Consider the following 25,608-nt stretch of genomic DNA (forward strand, 5'->3'; position numbering starts at 1 on the left):
GTTTCAGTCCCCCTGCCATATTATATACTAGGGGTTTATAGGGTAGGTCATGCCAATCACAGGGGTACCCCAACATACCATGGTGTACCCTAGTGTATGTAGGTGTTTTAACTGTATTGTAATGGTTTCTTTCAGCATAGCACTGGCCCTGGGCCTTCGTTAGGCAGAGCCCAGAGTCAGTCAGAGTCAGTTACCACCAGCATCAGTCAGCAAAAAGTTGGGGGTTGCCCAGGGCACAGGATGACTTTGCAACAGGTATGGATCCATTATGACAGCCCTCACAGAACTTACCTCCAAAAGAATGCCAAAGAAAGTGAATTGGACAGCTAGTTGTCAAATGGCTTTTGATACCCTGAAAGAGGCCATGTGCTCATCACCAATTCTCAAAGCTCCATATTACTCCAAGCAGTTCATTGTGCCGACTGATGCCTCTGAGCTAGAGATAGGAGCGGTCCTATCCCAGACCAATGATGATGGCCAAGACCAGACTGTTGCTTTTATAAGCAGGGTATTACTCCCCAGGGAGAAGCTTTGGAGTGCCATTGAGAGGGAGTGTGTGAGTGTGTGTGTGAGTGCGTGTATGTGTGTGTGTGTGTGTGTGCGTGCGTGCGTTGGTGTGTGTGTGTGTGTGCCTTTTTGCATGGTTACTCCCTAACCTTTTGCCTAGAACTGATGCCAACCTGGAGGAAGTGTGTGCTGGGATCCAGCTAACCAGGCCCAATCACTTGTGTTCCTTCCCAAAACTGTACCTTTGTATGCATAATTGGCACAACCTCTGGCCCACATTTAAATCCCTTGTTAAAGGCACCACTTGTGCTAAAGGGCCTTGTGACCAGAGAGAGTATCTGAGGGCTGCAGCATGTATTATACCACTCACAGAGACTCCTCACCTGACCCATACACCCTGCCACTGCAGCCTGTGTGTCAGAGCGGGACCCCAAACCCAAAAGTCTACATTGCACCCATCTCTGGGTGCCATGCCTAGCCAACACTGCCTGTGGCATAGAGAGGTCACCCCTCTAGTAGGATGCACTATACTGCAAGTGAGGGCACAGTGGCACAAAACATGTGCCCCTACACTGTCTGTGCCATTTACAGACATTATAAATGCAGTGAAGCCATTTTGAGTACATGGCTGGGAGTTTGCCATCAGGAACTCCCCTGCTCCATTATGACGTTACTGAAGACTGAGAAGTTTGGTATCAAACGTCTTAGCACATTAAACCCACACTGATGCCAGTGTTGGATTTAATGTAAAATGCACTCAGAGGGCATCTTAGAGTCTAGCACTGGTGTGGATCCTGACTGGCTACCAGCCATCAGCCACCACCAGAAATGTTTCTGGACCCCTGTGTAGAGAACCTTCTGCGCTCTGGGTCTGGAAACAAAGCATATCCTGGGCAGAGGTGTCATGCCTCTTCCCCCAGGATGCTACGCAAAAAAATGATGGATGGAATGCTGAATAAATCATACATTCACTCCCCAGTCAAGAGATATGGGTTAAATCCATCTTTCTTTTGCTCACCATGCCCCCCATTTAGACCCAGCCATATGCAAATCAGTCTTGACCCTGTTCCTTATGAGAACAGTCCAGCAAGAACTGCCTAGCCAGGTCCTCCTTAGACCGGAAACAAGCATCCTGGGACCGGTTTCAGGGTATTACCCCTCATCAGCCAGGCTAGTTTGAATCCAGTGGCACAGTGAGCAAGGGATCCACGTCTGGGCATACCCATCCCACTTAGGGCGAAAAGTGCTACGCCAACAAATGATGGACGGAATGCTGAATAAATCATTCATTCACCCCCAGTCAAGAGTTCTGGGTTAAATCCATTTTTCTTTTGCTCACCATGCCACCCCAGTTTAGACCCAGCCATTATGGGAACAGTCCAGCCAAACCAGGTTCTCCTTGGACCGGAAACAAGCATCCTAGTTATACTCCAAAACCGGTCCCAGGATGCTTGTTTTCAGTCTAGGGAGGACTGGGGGTGAATGTATGATTTATTCAGCATTCCTTCCATCATTTGTTTGCGTAGCACCTGTCCCCCAGGATGGACAGGGTCTACGAAGACAAAGCTTCAAAGCCCTTCTGCCTTTGTTAGCTACCCCCAGCCTTTTGCTTCTGTCAACAACTGGCTCCCACCTGTTTTTGCCCCTCGTATGGGCGCGGAAACCGGCGGGAAACCCTAGTCAGGAAGGGAGGTGTGCCCTCCCTTGCCAACCCCACCCCTACGCCGACGACACCCAGCTCATCCTCTCCCTCACCAAAGACCCCACCACTGCCAAACTCAACTTCGAGAAAGGAATGCAAGACGTCGCAGTCTGGATGACCAACAGCTGCTTGAAGCTCAACGCTGAGAAGACAGAAGTCCTCGTCCTCTGTACCACCCCTTCTGCATGGGACAGCACCTGATGGCTGACTGTCCTCGGAAGCCCACCTACCCCCTCAGACCACGCCAAGAACCTCTGCATCGTACTCGACTCATCACTCACCATGAACCGACAGGTCAATGCCGTCACCTCCAGCTACTTCAACACCCTCTGCATCCTCTGCAAGACCTTCAACTGGATCCCCTCTGAGTCAAGGAAGACAGTCACCCACGCACTCATCACCAGCAGACTGGACTATGGAAAAGCACTGTATTCCGGCATCAACAAGTCCCTACTCCGCAAACTCCAGACAATACAGAACACCGCCGCCAGACTCGTCCTTGGCATCCCCCGACACGGAGACATCAGCCGACACCTACGAAGTCCCCACTGGCTCCCTGTGGAGAAAAGAGTCACTTTTCAAAATCCTCATTCACACCTACAAATGCTTACACAACAACAGACCCAAATACCTTAATGACAGAAACAACTTCCACGTACTCAAAAGAAACCTCCGATCTTCTAACCTCGCACTGGCCGAAACCCTGCACATTCACAGAGCCAGAGCAGGTGGACGATCCTTCTCTCACATTGCAGCCAAGACCTGGAACGTGCTACCCGCAGACATCAGACGCGCCCCCAAACGTGCTACCGGCAGACATCAGACACGCCCCCTCCATGAACACCTTCAGGAAGACCCTCAAGACCTGGCTCTTTGGCTAAACAGATCTGCAGACCCCCCTCCTCAGCGCCTTGAGACCCTCACGGGTGAGTATCGCGCTTACAATTCCCCTGGTTGATTGATTCCCAGTACCCAGCATACCCGGATATGCACTAGCCTCTAGACAGTGTGGCGTGAACACACGGCTCAGAAGTCTGGGAGCTGGAAGACGTACTCCAGGGCACAACTGTGGGTTCCCAGAACTGCCTTGCTAACCCGAGATCAAGCAAGCGGGTGCCTAACAAACTAACAGGATCTAGAGAACTCAAAGATGTCCTGAATTGTTGTAGTATTTGCTCTTGCATTTGTAGACTGACACTCCCAGTGTCCCTGAAGCCTCAGGACTGAGATATGTACCCCTGAACATGCAGTCATTGATCTGATGCAGCTGAGACTCCACAGGTCACAAGACAGCCACGTTTCAAGAGACCAGAAAAGAAGAAAGATACCAGACGACAAGGCCGAAGTTCCCAGTCCAATAACACTTTACCACAAACACAGCCACATTTGAATTTATCATGCAAGAATCTTGTTTTCCATCCCTTCAGGTTGTATCTTTTATATTCTATGTTTGTTTTCATTTGCTTAGCAGAAGTTACTGCAAGGGGATCCATATCTTTTGTATCCTCATTTCTGTTACATAAAACACATCATTCGGATTGGGAGCGTGATAAGTATTATTTCTGTGTCAAGTGGGTGCTCAATGTTGCACCTTGTGCTTGTTGTAGTTTAATTGCGTTTTCATATTACTTGATTTATTCTGTGTGATTTACACTGTTTGGTTGCTATTCTTACTGTACATATATTCCTAAATCTCAAAGTGTTATTACAGTGTTGTTCAGTTTATACAAAGGTACTATCTTAGCTGTTCATTCCATCTTAATTGCAAATATAGCTGTTATATTGCTTCTAGACTGAACCGTCACCCCTTCTTTTTTAAACTAACCCTTGGCAGTGCAACCAACTACTATCTGTCAGACAGAATAGCTCATTTTCTAGTTTGAATGGAACTCTTAGCTATTTCTACGATGTCCCTGCCGATGCAAGAATCAGATTAAGACTGCAATCAGAGACCCTGGGCTTTGCTTTTGCACTATTGCTCCAGCAGGGTGTGAGAGGGTCTGAGCAACACTTAATTTAATGTTCTGCAACCGTGATTGTTGAGACGGGACTGTCCCCACATGGTAAACGGTGATGTAGATCTGCCCAGAGTGATTGTTGAAACAGGACTGTCCCCTGCATAGTAAACGGTGATGTAGCCCTGCCCAGAGTGATTGTTGAGACGGGACTGTCCCTGCTTGGTAAACGGTGATGTAGCCCTGCCCAGAGTGATTGTTTGGATGGGACTGTCTCCTGCATAGTAAACGGTGATGTAGCCCAGCCCAGAGTGATTGTTGAGACGGGACTGTCCCCGCGTAGTAAACGGTGGTGTAGCCCTGCCCAGAGTGATTGTTGAGACAGGACTGTCCCCTGCATTGTAAACGGTGATGTAGCCCTGCCCAGAGTGATTGTTGAGACAGGACTGTCCTCGCATAGTAAACGGTGGTGTAGCACTGCCCGGAGTGATTGCTGAGACAGGACTGTCCCCGCATAGTAAACGGTGGAGTAGCCCTGCCCAGAGTGATTGTTGAGACAGGACTGTCACCTGCATGGTAAACGGTGATGTAGCACTGCCCAGAGTGATTGTTGAGACGGGACTGTCCCCGCATAGTAAACGGTGATGTAGCTCTGCACAGAGTGATTGTTCAGAGGGGACTGTCCCCGCATGGTAAACGGTGATGTAGCCCTGCACAGAGTGATTGTTGAGACGGGACTGTCCCCGCATAGTAAATGGTGGTGTAGCCCTGCCCAGAGTGATTGTTGAGACAGGACTGTCCCCGCATAGTAAACAGTGGTGTAGCCCTGCCCAGGGTGATTGTTGAGACAGGACTGTCCCCTGCATGATAAACGGTGATGTAACCCTGACCAGAGTGATTGTTGAGACGGGACTGTCCCCTGCATAGTAAACAGGGATGTAGCCCTGCCCAGAGTGATTGTTGAGGGGGGACTGTCCCCGCATGGTAAACGGTGATGGAGCTCTGCCCAGAGTGATTGTTGAGACGTGAATGTCCCCTGCATAGTAAATGGTGATGCAGCCCTGCCCAGAGTGATTGTTGAGAGGGGACTGTCCACGGTGATGTAGCTCTGCACAGAGTGACTGTTGAGACAGGACTGTCCCCTGCATAGTAAACAGTGATGTAGCCCTGCCCAGAGTGATTGTTGAGACGGGACTGTCCCCGTATAGTAAACGGTGGTGTAGCCCTGCCCAGAGTGATTGTTGAGACAGGACTGTCCCCGCATAGTAAACAGTGGTGTAGCCCTGCCCAGAGTGATTGTTGAGACAGGACTGTTCCCTGCATGGTAAACGGTGATGTAGCACTACCCAGAGTGATTGTTGAGACGGGACTGTCCCCTGCATAGTAAACGGTGATATAGCCCTGCCCAGAGTGATTGTTGAGAGGGGACTGTCCCGCATGGTAAACGGTGATGTAGCCCTGCCCAGAGTGATTGTTGAGATGGGACTGTCCCCGCATAGTAAACAGTGGTGTAGCCATGTCCAGAGTGATTGTTGAGACAGGACTGTCCCTGCATAGTAAATGGTGGTGTAGCCCTGCCCTGAGTGATTGTTGAGACAGAACTGTCCCATGCATAGTAAAACGTGATGTAGCCCTGCCCAGAGTGATTGTTGAGATGGGACTGTCCCCGCATGGTAAACGGTGATGTGGATCTGCCCAGAGTGATTATTGAGACAGGACTGTCCCCTGCATAGTAAACGGTGATGTAGCCCTGCCCAGAGTGATTGTTGAGATGGGACTGTCCCCGCATAGTAAACAGTGGTGTAGCCATGTCCAGAGTGATTGTTGAGACAGGACTGTCCCTGCATAGTAAATGGTGGTGTAGCCCTGCCCAGAGTGATTGTTGAGACAGGACTGTCCCATGCATAGTAAAAAGTGATGTAGCCCTGCCCAGAGTGATTGTTGAGATGGGACTGTCCCCGCATGGTAAACGGTGATGTGGATCTGCCCAGAGTGATTGTTGAGACGGGACTGTCCCCTGCATAGTAAACGGTGATGTAGCCCTGCCCAGAGTGATTGTTGAGAGGGGACTGTCCCTGCATGGTAAACGGTGATGTAGCTCTGCCCAGAATGATTGTTGAGACGGGACAGTCCCCTGCAAAGTAAACGGTGATGTAGCCCTGCCCAGAGGGATTGTTGAGAGGGGACTGTCCCCACATGGTAAACGGTGATGTAGCTCTGCCCAGAGTGATTGTTGAGACAGGACTGTCCCCTACATAGTAAATGGTGATGTAGCCCTCCCCAGAGTGATTGTTGAGACGGGACTGTCCTGCATGATAAACGGTGATGTAGCTCTGCTCAGAGGGATTGTTGAGACGGGACTGTCCTCTGCATAGTAAATGGAGATGTAGCCCTGCCCAGAGTGATTGTTGAGACAGGCCTGTCCCCTGCATGGTAAACAGTGATGTAGCCCTGCCCCGAGTGACCCAAGAGCATGTGATGTCTGCATTCGATATTTTATGGTTAATCAGACTGCGTGCTGAGGCCAGAACCTGTCCATTGACTCTGAGGACCAGAGCCTGGTTCTGAGACCAGTTTGCCCTCTAACGAACATAGGACCACTATCCATGTTCTGGGTTGTCAATATTAAGAGGTGGTGGCAGCCTATTATTTTACAATCATGACACAAAACTTATATTTTTCTCTGAGTGTGGTGCGTACTGGCCCCACTTGTGTAAACGTGTTCCACTTTTAAGAGACACCCAGACCCCCTTAAGCTGACATCCTATGTGCATGTCGACTTCGTGGTGTGTAAAGCGTGCATGGTAGAAGGATTCCCTGTTGATGTCTGTGTTAAATTGAGAAGACCGCTGGGCTCTATTTTGAATTGCCGCTAGTTTTACATGGGACAGGTTGTGATACAGCTTCCGCAGACAGTGGACGCGTATTGTCCACATTCCTGAGCTGGAAGGTGTAACACCAGACACTGTTGTGTGATAGGATGGAGACATTGATGCATTTAGAAATTCCAGGGTAACCCTTTAGCAGGGAAAAGTTAATTTGTCCTTCCCGAGTACTGCTGTTTGGGTTAATTGAGGAGGAATGGGAATGAGTCTGCAGATTCTTTTGTTAGAGGAGGAAAGATTCTAGGCAGGGCCTACTTTTTTTCTCTCCCTAAGTGCGACTTCAGCAAGGCTGATGGCAGCCAGGTGCAAAGGCTTCACACTTCATTGTACTCATGATTAGGGCACTTCTGTCTTGAGCTAGCATCGTCACTACCTGCTGTAAGCGCTATCATCTTTTACAAAATCTGTGTCAGAATGTACTTGAAATATGGAAAAGTATAATCCCAAACCGGTTCCTGGGCACTTGTAGTGGGATCAACATCCCCTGGGAGGGGACTCAAACTACCTGACTTGGACCAGGTTCAAGTTCTTCATGACCAAGGAAGGGAGTGCTCCACAGAGTACTCAAAGAGTTGCTGAGATCCATGGCTGGTGGTTCCATATAATAACATTGTTTTCCAAAACATCTTTTGCACAAATCACTTTTCAAAATATATTGTACAATAACATTCTTTTTCTATATAATGTATAATTTTGACCAAAACATCTTTTCATAAATTTCGACCATCTCTTAAGATCTTCTTATTAAATTGTGTTTTTTGTATGTATAACTTATTCTATTTACATACCTATTTACATTCACACAAGTATACTTATATCCCCAAACTATCTATCTATCTATCTATCTATCTATCTATCTATCTATCTATCTATCTATCTATCTATCTATCTATCTATCTATCTATCTATCTATCTATCTATCTATCTATCTATCTATCTATCTATGTTTTGTTTTATGTTTTCATGTTGTTTTTATTTGGAGAGAACAGCCCCTCAAACCCCCTTTAATTTATATATGATTTTGTTTTTTATTGTACATAATTGTGTTGTTCATTTGCAGTTTGAGATTCCTAATTATATTACACTTACCCCTTTTATTTTATCCATTTATCCTCAAATGTCCATTTATCATTATAAAATATTCATATTTTCTTTTTAAATTAGTTCCAACGCTCTCATGTGATAATTAATAATGATTTATTTTTGACAATGGGTTGCCGAATTACAAATGTGGTCAAAATATCTTTATTTGATTTTCAAAAGCAATCATAAAAGTACAATGAAAAGAATTTTGTTTCAACAATACAAATATATTCAGTCATGTCAGTAGGAGATCACAAATAAGGGTGATACACCCCCGATAAAAGCAGAGATAAAAACAGCAAACATTAAAATTGTCTAAAAATTACAAATACAATAAAGCCTGTCTTACTTGCTTGAAATTCAGGGGCAAAAGTTGAGGGCGAACGTACTTATGTCGCAAACCAGCCCAGTTAGGGCAGATTAGGGCAACATATAAAGTGTCTATTGAGGAAGTCAAATCACATGTTCAAAGGGGGGATCTGAAGGCTTATGCTAGGCCTCTAACAACTGTCGGAAAAAATTTAAACCAAAATACGTTAATAATCTTCTATAAAAAACCGGCATGTCCAACTTCAAATACAATTCCACTTTACTCATAGACTTCATCATCGCATATTGCATGTAGCTGTTTTTATGCTGAGACACTAAGGCCCTAGTTTCTGGTGTATGCGTTGTGAAACCCCTTCAGTCCATGCAATATCTGATTTGCAAATCAGCTCTGGTGCACTAAATAATTAGGGTTTACACATTGCTCCCAGTGTAGCTTTAATGTTACTCAACCATGGTATAGGTTGACTATTACCCATATTCAAAAAATTTACCCATATTCAAAAAATCACGTATGATCTCTCTGTTAAGCTCTAAGTCACTTTTAAGCCAAATTTGTATAAAATCTTAAATAAAACTTGCTTCCAACTCTTCATGCACTATTGCTGCAGGTACACTCAGGGGAATCTGCAGTATTCTCCAAATCTCTGCACCAAGGGCCACAGTTGGAATACATTTTGCATTATAAAGATAAAATAATGGCTTCATGTGGCTATCTCCTAGATGCCTTGAAAAAGCGTCTATGCCGTGGGCTACCTTAGAGAAGGACATGTGCTCTCACCAAAGGGTCCAAAATTTATTTTATTATCCAGCAGAATGCCTAGATATCTAAATTTGTCCACCTTCTCTATTAGGTGGTCCTTAATAAAAATAATTTTTCGTTTTTGCGTTTTTCAGGCCCAACATCATGGTGTAGGTTTTGGAATAATTGATTTTCAAACCTAAATTCTCCACAAAATAATAAAAATAATTTAATAACAACTGTAAGCCATTAGCTGTACGCGCAATAAGAATGTAACATCTGCTTTCAGCAGAGATGGGACCATTCTATTTCCTACCATCGGCACATCCTTATAATGTTCTCTTAAATATTGATCCAGGTTATTAATATATAGAATAAAACGCATAGGTGTCAAAATGCATCCCTGTCGGACTCCCCTGCCTAACTGAAAGTGCATTCCCCTGAGGGACCGTATCTTACCGATGTTTCCAGTCCTGTGTGCAAATGATGCAAGAAAGCTGCGAGGGCTTCATCCACCACCATGTCCCTCAGACCAGCCCATAGTTTCGATCTAACCACTTTGTCAAATGCTATGCTGAGGTCCATGAAGGCTAAATGTATACATCCCTTTTTAACTACTGTATATTTATTAATTAAAAGGTAGAGGTTCAGGTTTTGTTCTATTATCCCTCATCCTGGTCTGAAGCCATACTGAATGTCTTACAGAATTTCTTTATTATTTGCCCAATCCATTAGTGATTTTAAGCAGACCCTGCCTAAAACCTTCACCCCGGCATCTGTCACTGAAATGGGATGATAGCACGCTGGGTCCGCTCGATTCACCTTTTTAAAAATTGGTACAATAACTGATTGCTTCCAAGATATCGGAATGTGTCAATGTGCTACAGCATCCAAATGCTGGGAGATTAGTGGGGCCCAGAGATCCACACATGATTTGAAGGATCCCCAGAGAATAAACAACAATATCTCAACTGGTATAATTATGAGAGACGGTTAGAATATGCATGTCAGAAAGCATTGCAGCACAGGAAAAGGAAGACTCTTGGTCAGCGATTTTTTAAGGTGCACAGGGCATCATATATTTTCAAAACATAAACAAGTACAGTTGTCGCAGCACTGTAGGCAAGGAATTGCATAAAAACAACCCAACATTGAACTTGGTGCTAGAATGTGCATGTGACAAAATAAGTGGCGACGCAAGTGACAATGTGTGTTCAGCGGAAAACGGCGCAAGGTGGAATGATATATACAGTGAAGGGTGGTTCGGATGTTGTTTTCAATAAATGTTGCAATTATTTGATGGAATCATAATGAATAATGCGCTGTAATGTTGCGCTGAGTGGTCGACGACGTTTCGATCCTCTAGGTCAGGATCATCTTCGGACCGGGTTGTTGGTTTAAAGCGGTGCTGTACAAGGGGGAGAAGGAGGGATGTCAGCAGGGGGGAAGAGGAAAGGTGTTTTGTGCGTGCCGATCAAGGTGGGGCGACTGGGGTGAGTGCGGGGAGGTGTAGGGGGGTAGTGCAGGAAAAGAGGGGATGGAAGGAGGGAAAGGGAGAAAGGAAGGATAAGGATGGGCATAAGTTCCTGTAGAAGACACGGTCCCGTGTCTTAGTAGGAGGGGAGAGAATCAGACAAATATGGGACTCCAGAAAGGATGTCCTGAGGAGGAAAGAGAGTAGGTGAGGGCTGGGAAAGTATGGTAGGCAACAGAGCGTAGCGAGCGTGAGAGGCAGTGGTTACCTGGTAGTACAATCCTCGAAGTATGTACGGGGCGGGTGCCGTAAAGGCCATCTAGAAGAGGTGGGCAAGTAATCCATCTTCCAGGAGTGGCAGCAAAGTGCTTGCGAAGGATAGCTGGGGGAGCAAGGGAAGGACATGCTGTCACTAGGGAATGTGCGAGTCCATCTGCGGGAAAGCACGAGGTGAAAAGGCAGTCAAGCGCGAGTTACCGGTGAGTACATGCCAAACTGCGTGTATGAGAAAGACCGAGTGGCAATCACGTATCTAATAATCACAATCACGAGACAGGACCCGTCAATGAAGAACCGCGTAGTGGTTCCGGTGGGACAGCGCTGGGGGAGAGAAAAGGATGGAAATCAAGGGGCTGGTCGGTGGGCGGTAGCAACCGTCAGGGGGCAAAGACTAAGCGCGGGTGCAGAACTTACTTGTTTTGAGGAATAAATCCAGTTGAGGTAGGGGGTGCTGTAGCTGGCGACTCGCCGCCGCTGTAAATGCAGGTTGAATGGTGGAGAGGCCAAAAGCGTGTTTAAAGAGTGCAAGTCGAACTTCCGGGTCATGTGACCGCGGGGGGCGGGTGGGTGTGGGAAAGCATGGTGATTGGAGGAAGGGATGGGAAGGGAGGTAGGGAAAGGCAGGAGGAGAGCAAGGAGGAAGGTACAAAATAAAACGACTAAAGCGCACCAGATAACATCGAAAGCCATCTAAAACAAGTGGGATTGGGTCAATCAACATGTACGATTGAATTCAAATTAAAGATGTGGAGACAAGGTTCTAGATGTGGACCATAGACCATTTAGCCACAGTAATTCCGATGGTCCATTTGGAAAAGGGGTATATTGACAAGGGAAAAGAATCATGAGTACAAAATACATAGCACGTACAGGTGAAGAATACTTGGGGAGGAAAACGCCAGAAACAAGGAAAAAAAGAGGGGAATCCAGGCATCCAGTGTACTTCAATTACTGAACAGTTGGTATCATTAAGGGTACTTAACACAGAGGTCTAATCAGGCGAAGAGGTCTGCGAAACTGAGAACCAGGCGGCAGGGGATGAAAAGGTAAAGAAGGTGTTGGGGACTGCAAATAAGACACTTTCGGCTGAATACAGGTGGCGTCAGTTAAGTGAGTACGTAGGGCAAGAACAAGGAGAGATCACCAGGGTATTGGCGCCTGCAACCCCAACGAAACTACAGCAGGAGTGACAGAGTGGCAGAACTAAGCCTGAATGGGCGAGGGTTAGGTTGCAAAGTGAAAAAGGATCAGGGGAGCTACTCGCCCTAAAGTACAGTTGAAGAATGCGTGTGTAGCGGGGTTTGAGGGAGCATTAAAGAGCGACAGCACTATTCCATTCATCTAGGGTGTTAATGCCTGTGTGAATGGAGTCACAGATAGTCATCCATTTGCACTCAAGTTTGTTGAGCAAAGCTTTCATGTTACCACCTCTAATGGGGAGAATGGGTTGGTCTATCACTTGCCAGGAAATGTCTGTCTCGCAGTGATTCTTTTGGATGTAGTGTGTGACCAGGGGAGCAGTGAGTACTTTGCAATTAATGCGACTCTTGTGTTGGATTATTCTTTGTTTGATCATTTGTGTGGTTTGCCCAATATAGACGAGGTCGCAGGGGCAGCGGATTGCATAGATAACATTTTGCGATCGGCAGTTTATGAGGGTTTTCAATTTGTAGGTATGGTTGTTGGCTTTGAAGTCTTTAGTGTTGACTGTGAGGTCACAGACACTGCAAGTTTGGCATTTGTAGTGGCCTATAATTGGTGGTAGGCCCCAGGCAGCTTTGATCGTGTTACTGCCTTGTGGTTCCAATGGCCATGTGATGGCATGGACGAGATGGGTGGGTAAATTGTTGCCTCTCTGGTATGAGAAAAGGGGGGCTTCTCTGAATGTTTCAAAAGGTTGAAGCAGCCTCTAGTTGTGTTTAATAATCTTGCTGACTTTATTACTGCAGGGGCTGAAGTTCAATGTCGGGTTGTTTTTATGCAATTCCTTGCCTACAGTGCTGTTACAACTGTACTTGTTTATGTTTTGAAAATATATGATGCCCTCTGCACCTTCCCAAAAATCGCTGACCAAGAGTCTTCCTTTTCCTGTGCTGCAATGCTTTTTGACATGCATATTCTAACCGTCTCTCATAATTATACCAGTTGAGATATTGTTGTTTATTCTCTCGTACCTACCCACCTCTCAACGTGGTATATGGGTTATACTCCTGTCGTACCTTACAAAATTGAAGGATCCCCAGGCACCCCATCTGGTCCGGGTGCCTACCCCGATGTAAGTTCCTCTATACCTCCCCTAACCTCGTCCAATTCAATTTGCAGAATCACTTCACTCTCGGGCAATACAATCGGGATAAAATCACAATTATTGAGTAAATATGTTCAAAATGAGCTACCTATTTCTTAGCTGGTATATATTGTCTCATGTCTGGTGTTGGTACCTCGTTAAAAAGTGGCAGATCCACAATTCTCCAGAAAGCGGAGCTATCCCACCCCTTTCGTTTCAGGCCTCCTTTAGCTCGTCCCAGGCTACTTTCTTCAGATAACTCTTCCGATTCCTATGTGCTTGTGCATAAATACTTCAGGCATCTTTAACAGCTATTGTGGTCCTTGGTTTTTGTTTGAGAGCCAACTTGAAATCCTTGTGAGCCCTCAAGCAGGCCATGTCGAACAATTTAGGGCCATCACTATTGGACCTAAGGCTTGGTCTAGAAAGAGCTATCTGCACCTCATTACAAATTTTAAACTCATTCACAATGCATGATCAGGAGAATCAAAATGTAGGCACACCTCAAAATCATGATTACAGACCTTGACCAAATTTCTCATAAAATCCTTAGGGACTATCTTGCCCAAGCCAATATGTCTACCTTGCTCCTTGAGTATTCGGGGGTTTATATAAATTTGAGGTATTGGCCGCAAGGTCATACCAGCCAAACCCAGCTATCAAAGGATTATGGTCACTAAAAGTACTCCATACTGTTCTAAACAGAACTAAAAATGAATTCAGACTAGCGGACACTAAAATATAATCAATAGTTGAGTTAAAACCTCTACCTTTGAGTGTAGGTACTGACATGGGGAATCATATTCCTCTGTAAATTGATAAGATTAAATTCTGATACCATAAGTTAAACATATCTCCCTGATGAGAATGATTAAAATGAACCTGCTCTAAGCCCACCCGCTGAGCCTGATCCCTCCTATTGGTGATGCGTGCAGTACAAGGATGTCGATTAAAATCCCTAACTCACATGATTAGGGACAGAAAGGGCCAGTCTTACAAAATCTTTCCCAAAATCTTCACTCAACTTCCAAAGCAACCTCTGAGGAGGGTGAATTATAAATATTTATTATTAAAAGCCTGATCTTATGTGGAAAAGATAACAGGACTCCCAAAATAAGTCCAGAATCGAAGGCTACCTGCTCCATATCGCAACCTAACATTAAACTCACAAATGTTGCCAAGCCTTCCTTAGCCCTACCATGTGGGGAGGCCGTGGCATTAACCTGGAAAACAGAAAACCCATCCATGAAGGAGAACCCCTCTACATTCCGGGTCTCCTGGAAGCATACTATCTCATATGATTTGCCCAAATCCAGCCGCTTCTCATCGGCTAACAATAATCTCGATCCTGCAGCGTTCATGCTGAGTAAATTCAAATTACTCTTGGAGGACTTCTGAGGGACCCCATCCTCTTTCGACATCTCTATTATACTTATTTCCTCCTGACTCAACCTCTCCTCGCAAGCTGCCTGATGATGATTGATCTCTTCACTATTAAATCAATCAATATTTGCTAAAGCATCAAATCGATCATATGTAGGGTTGAAAAAAGAACTAGCCAAGTAGCACAGCCCCTATCCGGCATTGTGGATGTCATTGCAGCACCCCGCCCTAATTGTCTGCAGGCTCGAGTATGGGCTTAAATGGCTTGAGGGTTAGGTCTAAATACCCCTTGGGCAACAGTTCAATACAGTTGGGCTCAAATTGTGCACTCAAATGTCCAAATAATAGACTTTTCTGACAAATACAGTGAGTTAAAATTAACAATGATACAATCCCCTTAGCGATCTACCGGGTCAATGCCAATCCAGCCCACCCTCCATAACATCAAACTGTTCTTATCCAGTGTGGGTGGGAAACTTCTATAATGACCCAGCCAGTTTATGACCTTGTTAAACAGCTCTTCATAGGACTCCTTTTGTTCTTTCCTTATGCCAGGGACCCCTGAAAGAATAATTTCGTATGAGCATGCAGCAGGTGGGAAACCTATTACTGGCTGTTTTTCATCAGGAAGTTCCTCCCTGTCACCATTCAATCCAGCTCTTAACCCCTGGCTGAGGGTTAAACACGAGCCCTTTGATATCTGAGTGCCCTGGGTCACTTGTTTACTAGTTTTAGATTTAGTGCATCACTTAGAGCGCTTTGCATTCCTATGAAGATGGGAGATGTCTGAGGAGCTTGCACCTGGGAGGCCAAATTTTAAATTCTCATGACTGATATGTGTAGAAGCTGAGGTACAACCAGAAACAAGGACGTTACTTTTAGTGCTTGGCCCCACAGCTGTAGTGAGGGACATTCTTCTTTCCGTATGACCTTTTTCCGAGATAATAGCCGTCATAGCACACTGTAATATTTTATCAAGCGAAGTAGGAGCAGGGGAAGAATGTACTGTATACGAAACCCCACCCAATTTCCTCTTACCCATCTTGCCACTTGAAGCTTTTTGAGTCCAAAAACTAGGCTCAGGATTTCAAATAAAGAAAAAGCCAATGAGCCAAGAGTGGTGGCCCAGCCCAGTCCCGTTCAGGCACCGACGGGCGCAGACGGTCCCACTCTTGGCCTGGTCTTTGCCCGGGCCACGCCCAGGCATTACCCGCGTGTGTCCCACCCTGTGAGACGCCTCTGCCAATGTTATGGCACTCTGGCACCTGACGGCTCATGCACGGCCAGGGAAGCTGGGGTATGTGGTTCCTACCCCAGAGATGGGGCCAAAGTCCCGGCAGCAGGAAAACAGCAGGGCAAAAACAGTCTGTGGCAGTAAGAGAGGGTCGCGCGCTCCGGGACGCCTCTGTCGATGTTATGGCGCGCCAGCACCGAGCGGCTCGTGTGAGAATTGGTGTGCCACTGCTATGGTTTAATGTGTTGATACCAATAAAGTGGTTGTGAACACGTATTTGGGGATGAGTTGCTAAATCAGTAATTGTTACCAGTTTTATAATTATTATGATTTAAGTCTTTAATGAGTTACTTAAGTATAATTTGAGTGAACTGTGGGTGTTGTGTGTAGAATTGGCTGCAGTGGGTCTCACGGTTATCCGTGCTAGTAGCTGCTTTTTATAACACTGTCAGTGACTGCAGTGTCTCTTAAATAGTATTGTAAGATGATAGGATAGCAGTGAACCAAAGGGTGGCTGAGGCACACTTTACTTAGCATCTTAATAGGGTTTACAGATCAAGTGACTAAGGCAGTCATGAACTGCTATTGTGTTAGAAGGTAACACAGTATAGATGTAGCTTCTTGTCTATGCGCTTCTCCAAGAGCTCAGATATTGTAAACTAGGATCCACAATGTCTAGCCCATCTAAACACTAAAAACACACACATATACGTGGAACACTCAAATTAAAAGCCAAATCTGCACCACACAATATACTCAGAAAAGGGACAACAAAGGATTCCACACTAACGATTTTTCTTCTATTTTGGTTTTCAATGTCTTTGATGACCTATTGCTATTACATTACCCGGTACACAATTTCACAAGTTCTAGGAAGCATTTGTTCACTCCTATCTATCCTCCTTTCGCTCTTGACAACTTTCTTGTGTGGTGGTAACTTTTTCTTTGATAGTTTGTAATTTGGTGATAGTAGATACTATGAAGGATTGCATTAAAAAAGGAATCTTAGGTTTGTGTCAGTGGATAGAGTGTGTTATTCGTTTTGTATTTTCGGGGTCACACAATGCTGAATCCTTGCTGGCCAGAGTCATTATGTCTTCATAACTAACTTGTACAGCCATTTCTTACAACATTGGTATTTGAGCGCTATAAGGTTGGTGTCTCCATGGAGCCCTGTGTTAAATTTCTGTAGGTTCTGATTGTAACATAACTGTACCAGTACATATGCACCACACCACTCCAGGATCCATAAGCTACAACAAAGAAGGCAAAAAGAAATCACTATTTACAGTACATCTCTGAGGCCTGAACACAACCACGGAGCTCCATAAATATAAGAATGAACACACAGAAACAAAAGTCACTCACTCCTAGGAAGTATGTGATTCTATTGCAAAGCACTTCATCAAAAAAGGTAAAGACCTTCAAAATAATTGCTGAGAAGGAAACAAGATTTAACTTATCATAACACCACTTACTGAAGATCACTTTTTGACCACTTCAAAAGAATGTAGATCATTAATCTCACATAAGGCCTCATACTCAGTTCGTATTTCCAAGAACAGGCTCATGAAAAGCGCTGTGGCCACTCCAGCACGCTCCGTAAGCAAATCCCTTAGTGGAATGTCCCCACAAGAACTAAAAAGGACAAATATCAAACCTGCCTTAAAATACTGGCTCTAATCAATTGGACCTTGACAACTGCCCACTGAAAGCAAATATTACTTTTTACACAAATTGATGGAAATACCTAAAGATAAACAAGTATTGTCAATAATTGGCAGAAACAAAAAGTTCTGTCAGACTACCAAAATTAATTTCGTTCTGGTCGTGGTACTAACTTTAAGGGATCACTGACAGCAACCTGGAATGACGTCAAACCAATTGTTGATTGTGATGGGATAGCAGCTTTACCTCTACTTTATCTTTCGTCTACTTTGACACTGTTCACCACCCGGCCATCCCTCAGATTCTTCATTATCCAGCTACACAAGTTGTCATCCTAAAAAGGAGTCACATCTTACCTCACTGAAGGAGGCTCAGTATACCACTTCCTCCTTACTCCTCTAAACACTTCAACTAGACAGACTGTGTACCTCAAGGGTCTACCATTGCCACCTGCTGTTCATCATCTACCTCCGACGAATACCAGAAGCCATGTCCTCCATTAAACTCAGCTATGAAGAGCTGGCGGTTTGAACGTTTCTCCCCAGGAGCACGTGTGGAGGCCTGTGTATGTAAGCCCTTTCCATCTCAAAGGCCCTAGCCTGAGGTGGAGGACTGCTTCTTTTGTTTAGACCTATGAACTCTGGGCCATTGATCCCCTAAAATGCTTCACTTTAAGTCAGAGGAGCGTCGCCTCACTGCTAATTCAGCAGTGCACAAAAAAAATACAATGATAATAACATAACGTTATCATTTTACGTTTCTATGCGGAGCTCAGAGCCTGGTGGGGGCAGGGCTGGGCTCAGTGATGCCAAGCAGAGTGAGGAGTGGTTTGCACTCCTCTAAGTGAGCATGACAGTTTGGGCAGCCCTCTTGGGCCGGCCAAACCGTCATGCGCACCTGGCATGTTCCTCATTGGGCTGTGTTGCACAGCCTCGTGGAGAACATGCCCAGCCTCTCCAGGCACTGCCTTAGCGTCCAAACCTGGCTCAGACCAATCACAATGCTGCTCCTGCAGCGTCGTGATTGGCTGGGAGAGTCCGGTGCTTCCAGTGCTTCTTGTAGATCATGAGGAAGAGGATGGAGGAGAGACGTGCGGCGGCGTAGGAAAATGAAAGTTAATTTTTTTATTCTTTTTTTTGTTTTGTAATCACTCCATATTGGACTGAAAAAACGTTATTTCTCATGTGCAAAACCCATTTTAGGAATCTGTAAAGTTTTACTGACTCCTAACTTGGGATTGCAACTGGATACCAAATTGCAGTTTGAAAGAAGTATTAATGGTTTGCGACCGGAATTCCAGTCTCAAACCAATGAAAGGGATCCGGCTTCATAGCTGAGTGGTAACTAATTCACCAAAGGGAAGGCATACCCTATGGAAACCCTCAACTTTGTGACTTAGAGTGCAAGTGCCAAGGAAAGTGGGCAGCGGCCCAGGGGGCCACTGCCAACTCTCACTGAAACCTTTGAAAAATGTAAACTTTCTTTTGTTTTTAAACTCACCTTGTTTCCTTTAAGGACATCGGGCTGCTTTTAAAAACAAAAAGTGGTGATCTGTGAGGCCTCAGGTGACGGTGGGAGTAGGTCCTATGGGACGCAGAGGATGTGGACTGGGAGGCGGCAATGATGCACCCCCAGGAGATGGCCGTTAGGGCATGCTTCAATGTGATCCAGCCAACGATCCTACATAGAGTCTATATATCAAGGGGCAAGTTCCAGAAGATGAGGAAGATCCCCATGGCCTATTGCTTGCGCTGTAAGGCACCCAACGGGTCCTTCTATCACAGACTATGGAAATTTACGGAGATACAGAGATACTGGGCAAGTATACTGAGGAAGCATATTAGAAGAAGAGGTCCTGCATAATCCCCAGTTTGCCCTTTTGAGAGTTACGGGAGCCATTGACCTACATCGTAGGAAATTTGTGTTCTGTTCGCTGGGCCTTGTGGTCGCAAAGAGAGACATGGAGCAGGTATGGGGTGTTCAGATGATGTCCACCAAAGCACAGTGGATCACAGGGATGTACGCCTGCAAGGGGGCTGAAAAGGTGAGGTATACTGCCAGTGGGTGCCCCAGAAAGTTTGGGAGAATATGATGCCGATGGAGGGCATTCTATGACCTGGGTGAAGCAAGGCTCCTTGCCGTCTCAAGGGTAAGGCATGCACCCCGAACGCTTAACCATAGCAAGGTGGGACTTAAGGTTATTATGGCGCCTATTCTCCCCCCAATCTACTCCTGGTTTCAGTGATTGACAGGGTATGGCTCCCCTTGACCTATGTACTCCGCTCATCAAAACATCTCCTTGTAATTGGCCCGATGTGTACATGCTCATTTTGCTTGTTTATGCATATAATGCTAAAAAAAAGAGTTGACAAAAAAATGCTTTCATTTTTTAAAAGCAATCACAGAGATGGTAGTATGCAAAAACTTGCAGGCCACCATCCAGTGCTTAATTTGAGCTGGTGCTTTGCGGTCCTCAGTACCAGCACTTAATCAACACCAGCACTTTTTATGAGCACTAGTAAAGGACACATTCATTTATGGTAGGCAGGGGCATATTAAGTGATTTACCCAGAACCACAGGATTTTGACCCGACGCTGAGACTCGAACGTGGTTCCGCAGAACTGAAGTCAGTAGCTCTGGCCATTATACCACATCCTCTACCCACTTTCATGGTTAGTACTTGGTTTCTTTTAGGCGGCACTAACAAGAAAAATGGGCTGGTGCAAGCTGCCTTCTGACGAGGACCCACTTATTTCTTTACAAATTAACCACTGCCACCAGACTTCTGATGGTGGCTAATTGGAGTGAGTTGCAATTTGTTACCTGCCTGATCAATATTTATTTACTGACTGCGACCCACTCTGAATTGAATTTAGAGGACGACCTATTAGTACATAGATTGGTTCACAAAATTAGATAGTGATCATAAATAGACTGGTCGCAAATTGCGACCACTTGTTGAGACAAGTGTCTTCACACATTTGGACTCTCGATTCTCCATTCTTTACCTAAAGAGCACCCCTCCTGTACTTCTTAACGCGACCTTCAGCACTTCTTCGTTAAAATCAATAATTTATTATTTCTCTATATGCACTCAGCACAATACAGTGTAATACCTAACAATAAGCCTCGTGAGACAACAAACATTTTAATTGTAATGTTTTAAACATAAAATATTCTGAATAAGACAATTCATGCGTCACTTACATCATATGGTTCCCTCTGTCGTCTGCATTTACTTAGCAAAGAAATAGGACATTATGGAGTCACTCTGCGCAAGCTGCATCCCACCTCTTCATTTATAAACCACACGAGAAACATTCTTGTAGCCAGTGCACTTTACTACATTTAGGAGCTAAAAAAGGGAGTCGAAGGAGGAAAAGAAATAGATCAATAAGACATCTGGTCTGAAAGGGTTGCCATCACTTTGGGCACATCACTTCGTCTTTCGGCTTTCTGACAGCAAAATAAAAACGCTGAGAAAGAGCCAAATTGATGGTTTTAAGTGCTACGTAAAAAGAGGGCATCCATATGGTTTTAAGTGCTACGTAAAAAGAGGGCATCCATATGGTTTTAAGTGCTATCTAAAGAGAGGGCATCCATTCACATCCACAAAACTATTCATTTTAAATTTATCCTCAAATAAATTCATGTGACTTCCACACGAATGCTCTCTGATACATTACAGTCAGAAGCCTGAACATGTTGTTCTTTGTATTCCTAAATGTACTTATTTCTAAGTTGCAAAACGTAAAAAAAAGAGAAAGAATGGAATGAGGTTAAAAGGAAATTGTGCAGTCTCGAATACAGTGAGGAAAGTGAATTTTGGAGCTGTGAAATGTCTGCATCGTTATTTATAGGAAATACTGTGAATTCCAAAGCTCCTACACCAGCAAGATGACGTCCAATAGTGTGAAGACAGATGTCCCCAGCTGTGCCATCCTGCTTAGGGCATCATGAAGCCAGCCCTCCACCCCCAGCTTTAGCAGCCGCAGTGGGGATAGGAGCGTAGCTTTAGGGGCGGTGTTTGAGGTGTTACAACCCCCTAATAAATGTATTATTTAATACATTGTTGGGTATAGGTGCTTTCAGTCGGGGATGGTAAGGTGTCTGCCGGATTTCACCTGGGATTTTTAAATACGCAGATAAAAACTCACACCTTTGATTTGAAGGTCTTCTAACATAGTTATGTTTTACAAAATATCCTTTTTTAAGAAACCCCCTCACAATCCGAACTCCTTTCCCTTTCCACTGGACCTCAAACCCCCTCATGTGCTGCTTCTCATTTACTGAGTAACTTTATATGCCAGCATGATTGTCAGAAAATCTGAAGCCCCCCCAGTCTTACTAACCAAGCTACGCTCCTGAGTGGGGGAAGGGGATTACTTTGGGCTATTGCCTTTCTGTAATATGAATTGATTTAATTGTTCTTTATGGACCTACACACAAGATGATTTCTGGGCAGATGCTTAAAAATACCCTGCAGATGATTAGCTTGACAGGGCTGAGGGGCGGAAGTCCTGTGGTCCCAAAGTAGCCAAACACAATGATCAGGAGAGAGATAGCAGTGTGAATTATTAATATTGTAAAGCAAAACAAAAAATGAGAGGGGCAAATGAACACTGAGTGTGCTAGAAAGAAAGAGTGGAAAAGAAGATAACACAGGAGAAAATGGATAAATGTATAAATTAGAAAAGAGTATAGAATGGAATGAAAGGAAAAGAAGGAAAGAAAGATGCAAAGAAAGAATGGTGTTAAACTCAAGATTAAAATGGAAATAAAGAATGAAAAGAAAGGAAGGAAAAAATAAAGAAGAGAAGATGAAAACTGCATACAAAGACGGAATTATAGAAAGATGAAAAGAAAAATAGACCAAAGACCGTGGAGAAACAGAAAAAGATAGAAAGTTGGAAAGAAAGATGGGAATAATAAAACGTAGAAAGAAGCAAAAAAGAGACAAAGAAATATGGAAGGAAAGAAAATAAGAAGCAAAGTAAGATGGACAGAACATTGAAAGCAAGTTGGAAACAAAGAGCGAACCAAAGACAGAATATGGGCAGAAAGAAAGAAAGATGGAAAAAGAAAAGAAAGACACAAAGAAAAATTAAATGAAGGGGCAATTAAGAGTGAGAGTATGACAAGATAGCCAGAAGCAAAGAAAGAAACCCTCATATCAAAGATTGGGTTCACTTGCTTCATTTGTTAACTTCTCTCACACTTTCAGTGCCATTCAGAATATATGGTTCAAAGTAAAGGGTATTGTATAATTTCTGATTATTCCTTTACTTCTTTTTTTAACATGTCTGGTTTATTCAGTCTGTTTCTGACCCTGACATCACTGAGACCATAAAGTGTTTTTTGGACATAGGCAAACCTTATGTTTTCGGTCGATGAAGCCCCCATTTGCTCTGTTGATGGAAAACTTCCTCTGATGGCCTGATGGAGTAGGTGCCAGCAGAGGAAGGACATCACATTGCCTGCCTGCCCTATTTAGGGTAACATCTTTTCTTTCTTGTCATTCACCACCATGAAAACCCTGGCGGCGAAAGGTCAGAAATAAAATAAACCCCCACACCCTGGAAGAAATGTTCCACAGTTTGGCAGTCATTAGGTTTTGTTTGTGTTTCTGAAACAAACTTCAGCTTTAGAAGTTTACACCTGGAAAACAAAAAATGTAAAAGTTTGGTGAACAGCCATCAAAAACAATAGCAGTTATCCACCCAACATTTTATATATTGAAAGCAAATGCAGTGACAGCGGTTCGTTTCAATGTACAGATATGGCCACTGGGCTGGACGTCATCTCTAAATTTGATGAATAGTAGTTGACGGAGATAATGCCCACCACTAGCTTGATGGACCCAGTAGTGTCCGTCAAACAGTTTATCAGTCCTTATGAATAGCATGTTTGTGTGGGAGTCCATGTGCTGAGTGGCAACTTCCTCAAGGACATGATGACTACAGCACAAGCCACTGGTTCCCCTTCAGGTTGGCTTTGTTTTTGTAGACGTGACAACCTGAATATAACTACCCCTCCAAAATCCTGCAGCTGTCTGCTAATTAAGTGATGACCAAGCAGCACCAAGTGAGAGAGAAGAGAGACAACATGTGCCAGGAACAGGATACCTCTGCTGTTTTTCTCAAGTTTAGAACGAAGAAAAGGATCAGACAACAAGGATGAAGCTGCTGCCCCTTTGCTTGTAAAACAAATAGATGAACTTCAATGAGAGGATCAGAGATGTTCCCACAGAGAGGAGACAGAGCTGAAGCCTAGTTGAGTAAGAGCTGCATGGAGCAAAGACTTGAGAAAGTCTGCTGTGGATCGTCTATGATCTGCAGACCCATTCCATTATCAGGTACGTCTCCCAATCATTCCTATCATGGATAAACCTGGCAATTCCCAACCTAAGATTCACTGCCCAGATCAGCAACCAAAGTTTGGAATTCTTGGATGTAGTAGTGGAACACGAAAATCCCCAATTGAAAGTATCACTCTTTACCAAACCCACATCGAGAAACACTCTCCTTCATTTTGACAGCTTCCATCCGTCTAGTCAGAAAAACAGTATCCCATTCGGGCAATTTCTACATCTTCGTAGAAACTGTACCTCGATTCAGGATTATCTTTACCACTCAGAATTCATGAAACAAAAATTTTTACAAAGGGGATATCCTAAAAAAGTGGTACGCGATGCCTTCAAAAGAGCTCGCTACTACAATCGGGACACACTTTTTGTCCCCAAAGAAAAAAAACATACCGAACAACTGGTATGTATAACAAAACATTCCTCGATTAACAACAAAATCCGACATATTGTTAATTCCCAGTGGCATCTGTTAAACCTTGACGCTGGTGCACCCAGGATCCCCAAACCGTTATTTGCCTACAGACGCAATAAAAACTTGAGTAACCTGCTAGTCAAAGCCAAATACACAAGCTCCAAGACCACATTTGTACAGAAGTCCATCACTGGTAGCCAACCCATCCGTGGCCACCACAAATGTGGAACATGTCATGCTTGCGCCAACGCCGTTGTTGGCGAAAAAATCAATTTCCGCAATCGGTCAATAGAACTAGGGGTCATGACCAATTGTCGTACCTCAAATTGTATCTATGTTATCCTATGCCCCTGCGAACTACCCTATGTCGGAGAATCCGCGATGGAATGTAGGGTAAGCATTGGAGAGCATAAATCAAACATCAGATGTAACAATCTCTCAGCCCCACTAGTATCCCATTGGAAAGAGGCGAATCACAATGAAAGTGATTTACGCTATACTATTTTGGAAAAAATACACAGCCATCAATGCACTAATATCACTAACATCCGTAAAAAACGCAAGGTTTTTTGGATATTTCTTTTAGATGCCCAAAACAACGGCCTTAACGAGTCTTTACCATGGGAGAACGCGATACTATAACGATTTTGAGTTTAATTCTAGCTGAATTATACCCTGTTGACCTGGTTTTAACCATCTTTACTGGCCCTTTAAATTCTGACTCATTTTGGCTATATCTTGGGCACATCCACCATTTTCCTAGATTACCTCCCCTTTCAGAACTTCGGGTCAGTTCATTAATTCTTTATCTCTGTAACTTTCTGGAATGCCGTTTTACTTTTTTGATCTATTCACGGCCAAATTTTCAAATTAAGCATATTGACTATTCCAGCTGAACCTCATTGTGTGTTCTGTAATTTTTTATATATCAGTATATTCTTCTTATATCTGATTCTAGTCTATGTAGTGAACCCTTTTTATTTTCTTTCTTGAAACAATTCTGTTTCATTTCATCATCGCATGTATACTGAGCACTTTGGAGATTACGCTTTCTCTCCTTGCCGGCTGGTGAATTTACTGCGAACTGATCGTATTATTTTCCACCGCGGTTAGCACAAAGGGCCTATTGGCTCTCTCACGATTCAGTCGGTACCACATGCCCTCTGACGACAGGGCCGTGGCATCTTCTCATTGGTTGACTCTCGTATTTAAAGATCCAGCTGCATACCCGCTGTTCGCGCGGTCACTTGTTACGGTAACCATCTGTTCGGAATAACGCCATCCCTACCACACGTTGGCTCT

The sequence above is a fragment of the Triturus cristatus genome, chromosome 3_2 (assembly GCF_964204655.1).
Source record: "Triturus cristatus chromosome 3_2, aTriCri1.1, whole genome shotgun sequence".
NCBI lineage: Eukaryota > Metazoa > Chordata > Amphibia > Caudata > Salamandridae > Triturus > Triturus cristatus.